Source organism: Aegilops tauschii, chromosome 2 (genome assembly GCF_002575655.3).
Source record: "Aegilops tauschii subsp. strangulata cultivar AL8/78 chromosome 2, Aet v6.0, whole genome shotgun sequence".
NCBI classification, from domain to species: Eukaryota; Viridiplantae; Streptophyta; class Magnoliopsida; order Poales; family Poaceae; genus Aegilops; species Aegilops tauschii.
In genome coordinates, this window is record NC_053036.3 from 651,717,063 (window position 1) to 651,724,939 (window position 7,877).

At 43.8% G+C, this 7,877-nt stretch overlaps 1 non-coding gene across 1 annotated transcript; it reads left to right on the forward strand.

Moving 5' to 3' along the window:
- The first annotated feature begins 3,502 nt into the window (after window positions 1–3,502).
- LOC120975129 (small nucleolar RNA Z247) lies at window positions 3,503–3,641 on the forward strand. Its single transcript, XR_005770965.1, has one exon. It is a non-coding gene; the product is annotated as a small nucleolar RNA Z247 (small nucleolar RNA).
- Window positions 3,642–7,877: the final 4,236 nt, after the last annotated feature.

Genomic DNA, 7,877 nt, shown 5'->3' on the forward strand with positions numbered 1-7,877 from the left:
GTATATGTACAGAAGATTAGAAGCTTCATGCTAGCCAAGGTAACCTTGCCTCGTCCTTTCTTCAACATTGCTCTGCTTCGTTAGTTGGATTGGAGAGCGAGGGGGAGAAATTGCTGTACTTTTGATCCAAGCATAGTATTGCAAATGAAGGAATAGTAAAGTCACTATGATGGTCAATGGATAATGAGTAATTTGTTTCATAACCGGAAACTACTTTACCAGGGAAAGAGATTTCTGTTGTGTATTTCATCGATTTTACTCATGCACGATATAATACAAAATGAAATATATGGTTGTTGCAGCATTATGGATGATCTTGCAGATGTTTTTCTTTCTTATTTCAAACAAAGATATACGGAATGGTCTAAATCCTATCTAGAAGAGCATTTAGAGAAGACTGCTACCTCCTTTCCGGTTTATAGGGCTCAATTCAAAAATCTCACCTACCAAGGTAAATGATGAGTGGTGAAATAATTTTCGTGGTTTGTAAAAGCACTCAATTAATGCGCTCGTTTTCCTCAAAAAATTGTGTTTACCAATGCATGAAGTACGCATTGGTCAAGTTTCTCATAATCCTTGCATGCAGTGAATTAATGCACCTTGAAATCTGAGCATATGATGGAGAACAATTAAATTGAGACTTATAAAACGGGAAACCGGAATTTTTGAGATAAGCCCTATAAACCGGGAAGGTGGGAGTAGATCACTTCCACTTCTCTATATATTATCGTGATCTGCATTACTTCTAGCCTTCTAGCATTTATATCATCACAGCGAGACAAATCAGCTGTACAAGGATAATACCTGGCGTTTGGGACCCACGATCATACTTTTTGGACAGAGGGGATGAATATGCCCTATTCAAGTAGCTTCCAGTTTTCTCATGCAAGAGCTAATGTTAGAGATTCAGGTAGTTTGCACGACAGTTATCAGCAGCCGTTGGATGAAATTCATGGGTGTGTAGGATCGCGTCGTACGGATATCGTCCATCGTAGTACGCACAGCAATTTCGTTTCGAAAAAAAAGTGCACGCACGCAGCAGCAGCAATAGTGGCTGGCCATGAGCACTGCCTTGGAAGGACTCTCTCCGTTCTGATTTATTAGGCCCCCGATCAAATCACAGTTACCAAGGCAAGAAATTAGGGCAGTTCCTTCGGTTTCAACGCGCAATTCACTACTACTATCCAAAGCAAACCCGGCTTCACCCGCATGCCGGACGCTTGGGAAGCCGGCGCCAGCTCACGCGCACGGTGATGCTACTACTTTCTCGCGGCCTCGGATGCCGCATGGTGCATGCACGCACCAATCGAAGGAGGACTATCTCGCTTCACTAATGCTCTTCTTAACTTCTTCAGCTAATTTTTCTCCTTCGAAGTGCATGCATTGGCTAGCTATTGCCGTGGCGTTGTGCTAGGAGGAGTATACTAGTCAATGTATAGTTAGCTGGTGGCTGCAAATTTACCGCGCTTCATAAGACGGACCGTATATCGATGGAGGGGCCTAATAGAAGCGGACACGCTCCCTCCGTCCAGAGGCCCAATAAACCCGGACGGAGGGAGTACATACGGAATTTTGGTTTGTGCACATGCATACCTTTACAATGTTGATTAGCTGACATGGAAAGCATTCTAGTTGGTTCTGGTAGATCTACAACATTAAACCACTGAAAGCCTTCTTCGACAATGAATCACTGACATAGAAAAGCATCACGACACTGAATCATGCATGCATGTATGTATGTATCTAGACAGGAGGGATTAGCTAATTATTTTGACATTCATTTTGGCTGTACAAACACCACACCACTCAAAGTGAAAACCACACAATTGTTCCATATTATGTACAACAAAAGGCACCCATCACGCCGCGCTTCTTTCCAGGTGAGGCAACAAACCCTCCTTCTTCAACCGCACGTTCACTGACATGGACAGCATTAAAATTCAGCAGGTTTATACTTGTTTGTTACAGTGTGTGAATTGGAAAGAGGGGAGCAGTACAAGTAGGAACCTACGGGGTGGGGCGTGAGGGCTGGGCGGAGGCAGCTCTGATCCGGGGCGTGAGGGCTGGGTGGAGCCGGCGCCGACAAAGCTGCTGGTACAAAAAAATTAAGCTGGGAGAATGAAGATATATCACCGCCATCGCATTGCAGATAAATGCACAAATTTTCTGTATCTGCTTCACATATAATCTGCTCCACGTATAATTGTGGGATCAAAATTGATTCATGAATCCAATCTGCTCCAGCATGTTTAATTTAGTTCATGATCCAGCAGCTCATGTTTAGATTGGATGGAAAGAGAAATAAAATAACTGAATTGAACTAGAATAGAACCGAAAATAGAGTGAGAGGAGATGGGCGAGAGAACCTTTGATGGCATCAGGGTCCAAGCATCGTCCCCCTCCCTCCTCTCCCGGCATGCCCTTGCAGCTTCACCATGACATGGCCCCCTTCCCTTCCCTTCCCTTCCCTTCACACAACACAAACCTTTTATCCAACATCCTTATATAAAGCTACTCATCAATGCTTTGGCACATGGTGGAGAGGGCGAGCTACTGCTAGGAGAGAACACTCGATCGACTGCCATGCTGCTGCGCCTGATTGCCATTGACGCATCGCCGCTGCTGTTTCCATCAAGCCCAGCCGAGCTCAAGAACCAGGCCTAGGGTTTGCATCTGAGCCCCTTGCTGTTGTCAAATATCATCTAGTACTAGACAGTAGAGACCTGAAACAAAGATTCTTTGACAATCAGATGGCAGTATCAACACGTTAATTTGTAACTATGCAATCTCTAAAATTTAACAACAGCAGAAAGACCTGCACAGGAACACTGCGCACATTTTACAGCAAAATCAAACCATAGACATTGGCATCACATATCAAGAATTCACATTGGTGGCCCCAATCAAGTGCCCATATCAAGAAAGAATTCACATTGACCTAGAGATCTAGTTGAGAGAGATAAGCTTACCGTTGCGCTGCCTCGTCCATTGTAAATGCAGAACACCATGGACTGTTGAGACTAAGTTTCTAAGAGCTCATGAGGTGATTAAGGACCTGTAGGCGTAAAGACGAGCTCCAAGATGATCATTGTGGTCAGCAAGTCCCTGTAAAAAAAGATTATCTTTTAGTTATAATCAATCAGCAAGGAGAGGAGGTGCATCTATTTGGCCTTAATTAGTTGGCATTTTTAGCACCTGGTAGCTAAAGCAGATGATTTGCTGCTGCAGGGAAATGGCAGAGGGAGAGGGAGGTGCTACCTGCAGGAACCCATTGCCGGCAGTGGTAAAGTCGGCTCCGGACGCTGGCAGTGGTGTGGTCTGTTAAACATGCTATGTACATGCGCTCTGGACTACGTTGGCAGGTATGATCTCGTCACAGTCCATGAGCCGCGTGAACAACATTCGGACGGCGCTCATCAACGCGCAGAAGGGCAACCAGACGGTTTCCCCCTACTTTGCCTCCCTCCGCAGCCTCGCCGACGAGCTTGCAGCTGCGGGGAAGGCCATCCAGGACGACGAGCTCATCTCCTACATCATCCACGGGCTAGAGGTCGACTATCAGACCCTCGTGTCCGCCCTCGATGCACGCGTCATGCCGGTCTCCCTCGACGAACTCTACGCCATGCTGAGCAACTTCGATCAGCGCATGGCCTAGTTGAACAACTCGGGCGGCGGTTTCCCCTCCTTTGCCAACGCCGCGGTGCACGGTCTTGGTGGTGGCTCCCGCGCCAGTGGCTCTTCCGGCAACAAGGGGAGGTCTGGAGGACACGGTGGTGGCGGCAACAGCGGCGGCGGCAGCTCCAACAGACGATCTGGCGCGTCCAAAGGTCGCCGTGGTGGCGTCTACAACCGGTCCCGGCCAGAGATGCCACGCTGCCAGATTCGTGGTAAGCCAGGGCACACCGCAAAGGACTGTTCGTACCGTTATGACGAAGATGACGATGATTCTCAAGATGAAGACAAGGTGGCTGCCGCGGCTGATGGCTCCTATGAAGTTGATACAAATTGGTATGTTGATAGTGATGACACAAATCACATCACCAATGAACTTGAGAAAGTCACTATGAAGGAGAAGTACCGTGGCAAAGATCATATCCACACGGCAAGTGGAGAAGGTATGCAGACTTGTCACATTGGTGACTCAACATTTCGTATCCCTCATCATAAAATTCATGTTAAGAGAATCTTGCATGTTCCTAGTGCTGCTAAAAATCTTCTCTCCGTTCATAGAGTTGCCATTGATAATCATGTCTTCCTTGAATTTTATCACTACTTCTTTTTGATCAAGGACCAGGCGACGAAGAAAGTACTCTATCGAGTTAGATGTGTTCGAGGGCTTTACACGTTGATTCCGGAACTTAGGAGATTCAATAAACAAGCCAATGGTGTTGTCAAAGTCTCATCAACACGGTGGCACGATCGATTAGGACATGCTGCTTTTTCTCTAGTTGAAAGATTGCTTAGGAAAAATAAGCACCCATTTGTTGGTGAGCGTAATGTCGAAACTATTTGTGATTCTTGTCAGTGTGCTAAAAGTCATCAGTTACCTTATCCAATATCTACTAGTGTCTCTCCCAAACCACTTCAATTAATTTTCTCTGATGTGTGGGGTCCTGCCCCTACATCCGTTAGTAGACATGATTATTATGTGAGCTTCATAGATAACTATAGCAAATTTGTGTGGATTTATCTTCTCAAAAAGAGATCCGATGTTTTTCAAGTTTTTCAAAACTTTCAAGCCCTGGTTGAGCGCAAATTTGCTAGTAAAATCATTGCAGTTCAATCTGATTGGGGAGGGGAATATGAAAAATTAAACTCGTTCTTCCAAACACTTGGCATATCACACCATGTTTCGTGTCCTCATGCTCATCAACAAAATGGCTCTGCTGAACGCAAGCACATACACATAGTCGAAGTTGGGCTAGCCCTCTTGGCAGCGGCCTCCATGCCTCTCAAGTTTTGGGATGAGGCTTTTCTCACCGCTGTTATGCTTCCTAGTCGAGTCATCAACAATGAAACTCCGGTAGAAAGACTCCTCCACACAAAACCAGACTACAAATCCCTTCGAATCTTTGGGTGTGCTTGTTGGCCCAATCTTCGTCCTTACAATAATCGCAAACTCATGCTCCGTTCTAAGCAATGTATCTTCCTAGGGTATAGTCCTCAACACAAAGATGTCAAGTGCCTAGATGTATCCACTGGTTGCATTTATATATCTCGTGACATCGTTTGTGATGAAATGAAATTCACATTCGCTGATTGATACGTCTCTGTCGTATCTATAATTTTTTATTGTTCCATGCCGATATTCTACAACTTTTACATACTTTTGGCAACAACTTATATGATTTTCTTGGACTAACATATTGATCCAGTGCCCAGTGCCAGTTCCTGTTTGTTGCATGTTTTTTTGTTTCGCAGAAAATCCATATCAAACGGAGTCCAAACGGAATAAAAAATTACGGAGCTTTTTTGGAATATATGTGAATTTTGGGAAGTGGAATCAATGCGAGACGATGAAAGCTAATATCTGGATAGAAATCGTGTTCAAATTTCAGCCCAATCGGAGTGACGGATCTCCGGGAATTTAAGAAACGGTGAAGGCCCAGAATCTGGGAGCGCAGAAAAAGAAGGAAACACAGAGAGAGATCCAACCTCGGAGGGGCTCTCGCCCCTCCGCCGCCATGGAGGCCATGGACCAGAGGGGAAACCCTTCTCCCATCTAGGGGGAAGGTCAAGGAAGAATAAGAAGGAGGGGGCTCTCTCCCCCTCTCTCCCGGTGGCGCCGGAACGCCGTCAGCGCCATCACCGTGCCGACGATCTACACCAACAACTTCACCGCCATCATCACCTACTCTCTCCCCCTCTATGCAGTGGTGTAACACCTCTTCTCCCCACTGTAATCTCTACTTGAACATGGTGCTCAACGCTATATATTATTTCCCAATGATGTATGGCTATCCTATGATGTTTGAGTAGATCCGTTTTGTCCTATGGGTTCATTGATGATCGTGATTGGTTTGAGTAGCATGTTTTATTATTGGTGCTGTCCTATGGTGCTCTCCGTGTCGCGCAAGCGTGAGGGATCCCCGTTGTAGGGTTTGCAATATGTTCATGATTTTCTTATGGTGGGTGGCGTGAGTGACAGAAGCATAGACCCGAGTAAGCAGGTTGTTTGCGTATGGGAATAAAGAGGACTTGATACTTTAATGCTATGGTTGGGTTTTACCTTAATGATCTTTAGTAGTTGCGGATGTTTGCTAGAGTTCCGGTCATAAGTGCATATGATCCAAGAAGAGAAAGTATGTTAGCTTATGCCTCTCCCTCATATAAATTGCAATAGTGATTACCGGTCTAGTTATCGATTGCCTAGGGACAAATAACTTTCTCGTGACAAAAAGCTCTCTACTAAACCTAATTTAGTTGTGTCTTTATCTAAACATCCCCTAGTTTTTATTTACGTGCTCTTTATTATCTTGCAAACCAATCCTATCACACCTACAAGGTACTCTTAGTTTCATACTTGTTCTAGGTAAAGCGAACGTTAAGCGTGCGTAGAGTTGTATAGGTGGTCGATAGAACCTGAGGGAATATTTGTTCTACCTTTAGCTCCTCGTTGGATTCGACACTCTTACGTATCGAAAGAGGCTACAACTGATGCCCTATACTTATGGGTTATCAAGACCTTTTTCTGGCGCCGTTGCCGGGGAGCAATAGCGTGGGGTGAATATTGTCGTGTGTGCTTGTTTGCTTTATCACTAACTAGATTTTATTTCCTGTTCTAAGCTGTTCTCTATCTTTAGTTATGGATATGGAACACGAAATACCAAAAAAATTAGGTGTACTTGCTACTCTTGGAGATGGGGAACCTCCTAAAAACCTCGATGCTCATTATGTGAAAGATATTATGCACTACTTTAATAACCCTGAGAAAACCCCATTCAACTATGTAATGGGAGACACGTTGGATCAACGTGAATACTTTAGGGATTATCGCTTGACTCAAAAAGGGAAACTATTATGGGATCAAACTTATATGTTGCATTGGTATGCTCGGCAACTATTCTTGAGATATGATTATACTTGTTGCTCTAGGATGAAGGCTCCACACCTTCCCTTTTCCTGCAAATTTAATGATAATGAAACCTTGGCTTCTTATGCTAATGGTATATATGATTATTATGATATGGCACGAATAAAAGAATTCATTGCTTTTAAGGGTGCTTATGAAATTGAATCTTTGTTTGAAAAGTATGAAGCTTTTGATGATGATGTTTATAGGCCTGAAAATTTTGCTATACTTAAATATTTCTATGAGAATTATGAATACAATGTCGATATTGATGCGTTTATTGAGAAAGTCTCCGCTGTCCAAGAAGAGACTAATATGTTGCAGGAATCTATCAAAGATGAAAATGCTAAAATTGTGAGCTCATTGGATGAAAAAGATGATGAGGAGAGCGAAGAACAAAAGGAGGAAGAGCGGATTAGCTACCCATGCCCACCTTCTAATGAGAGTAACTCTTCAACTCATACATTGTTTAATTTCCCTTCATGCTTACCGAAGGATTATTGCTATGATAATTGCTATGATCCCTTTAATTCATTTGAAATATCCCTTTTTGATGAACTTGATGCTTGCTATGCTTGTGGCCATGATGCCAATATGAATTATGCTTAAGGAGATGAACTTGCTATAGTTCCTTATGTTAAGAATTAAATTGTTTCTATTGCGCCCACACATGATAATCCTATTATCTTTTTGAATTCTCCCAACTACACTATATCGGAGAAGTTTGTTCTTATTAAAGATTATATTGATGGGTTGCCTTTTACCGTTGCACATGATAATTTTGATGAATGTAATATTCATGTGC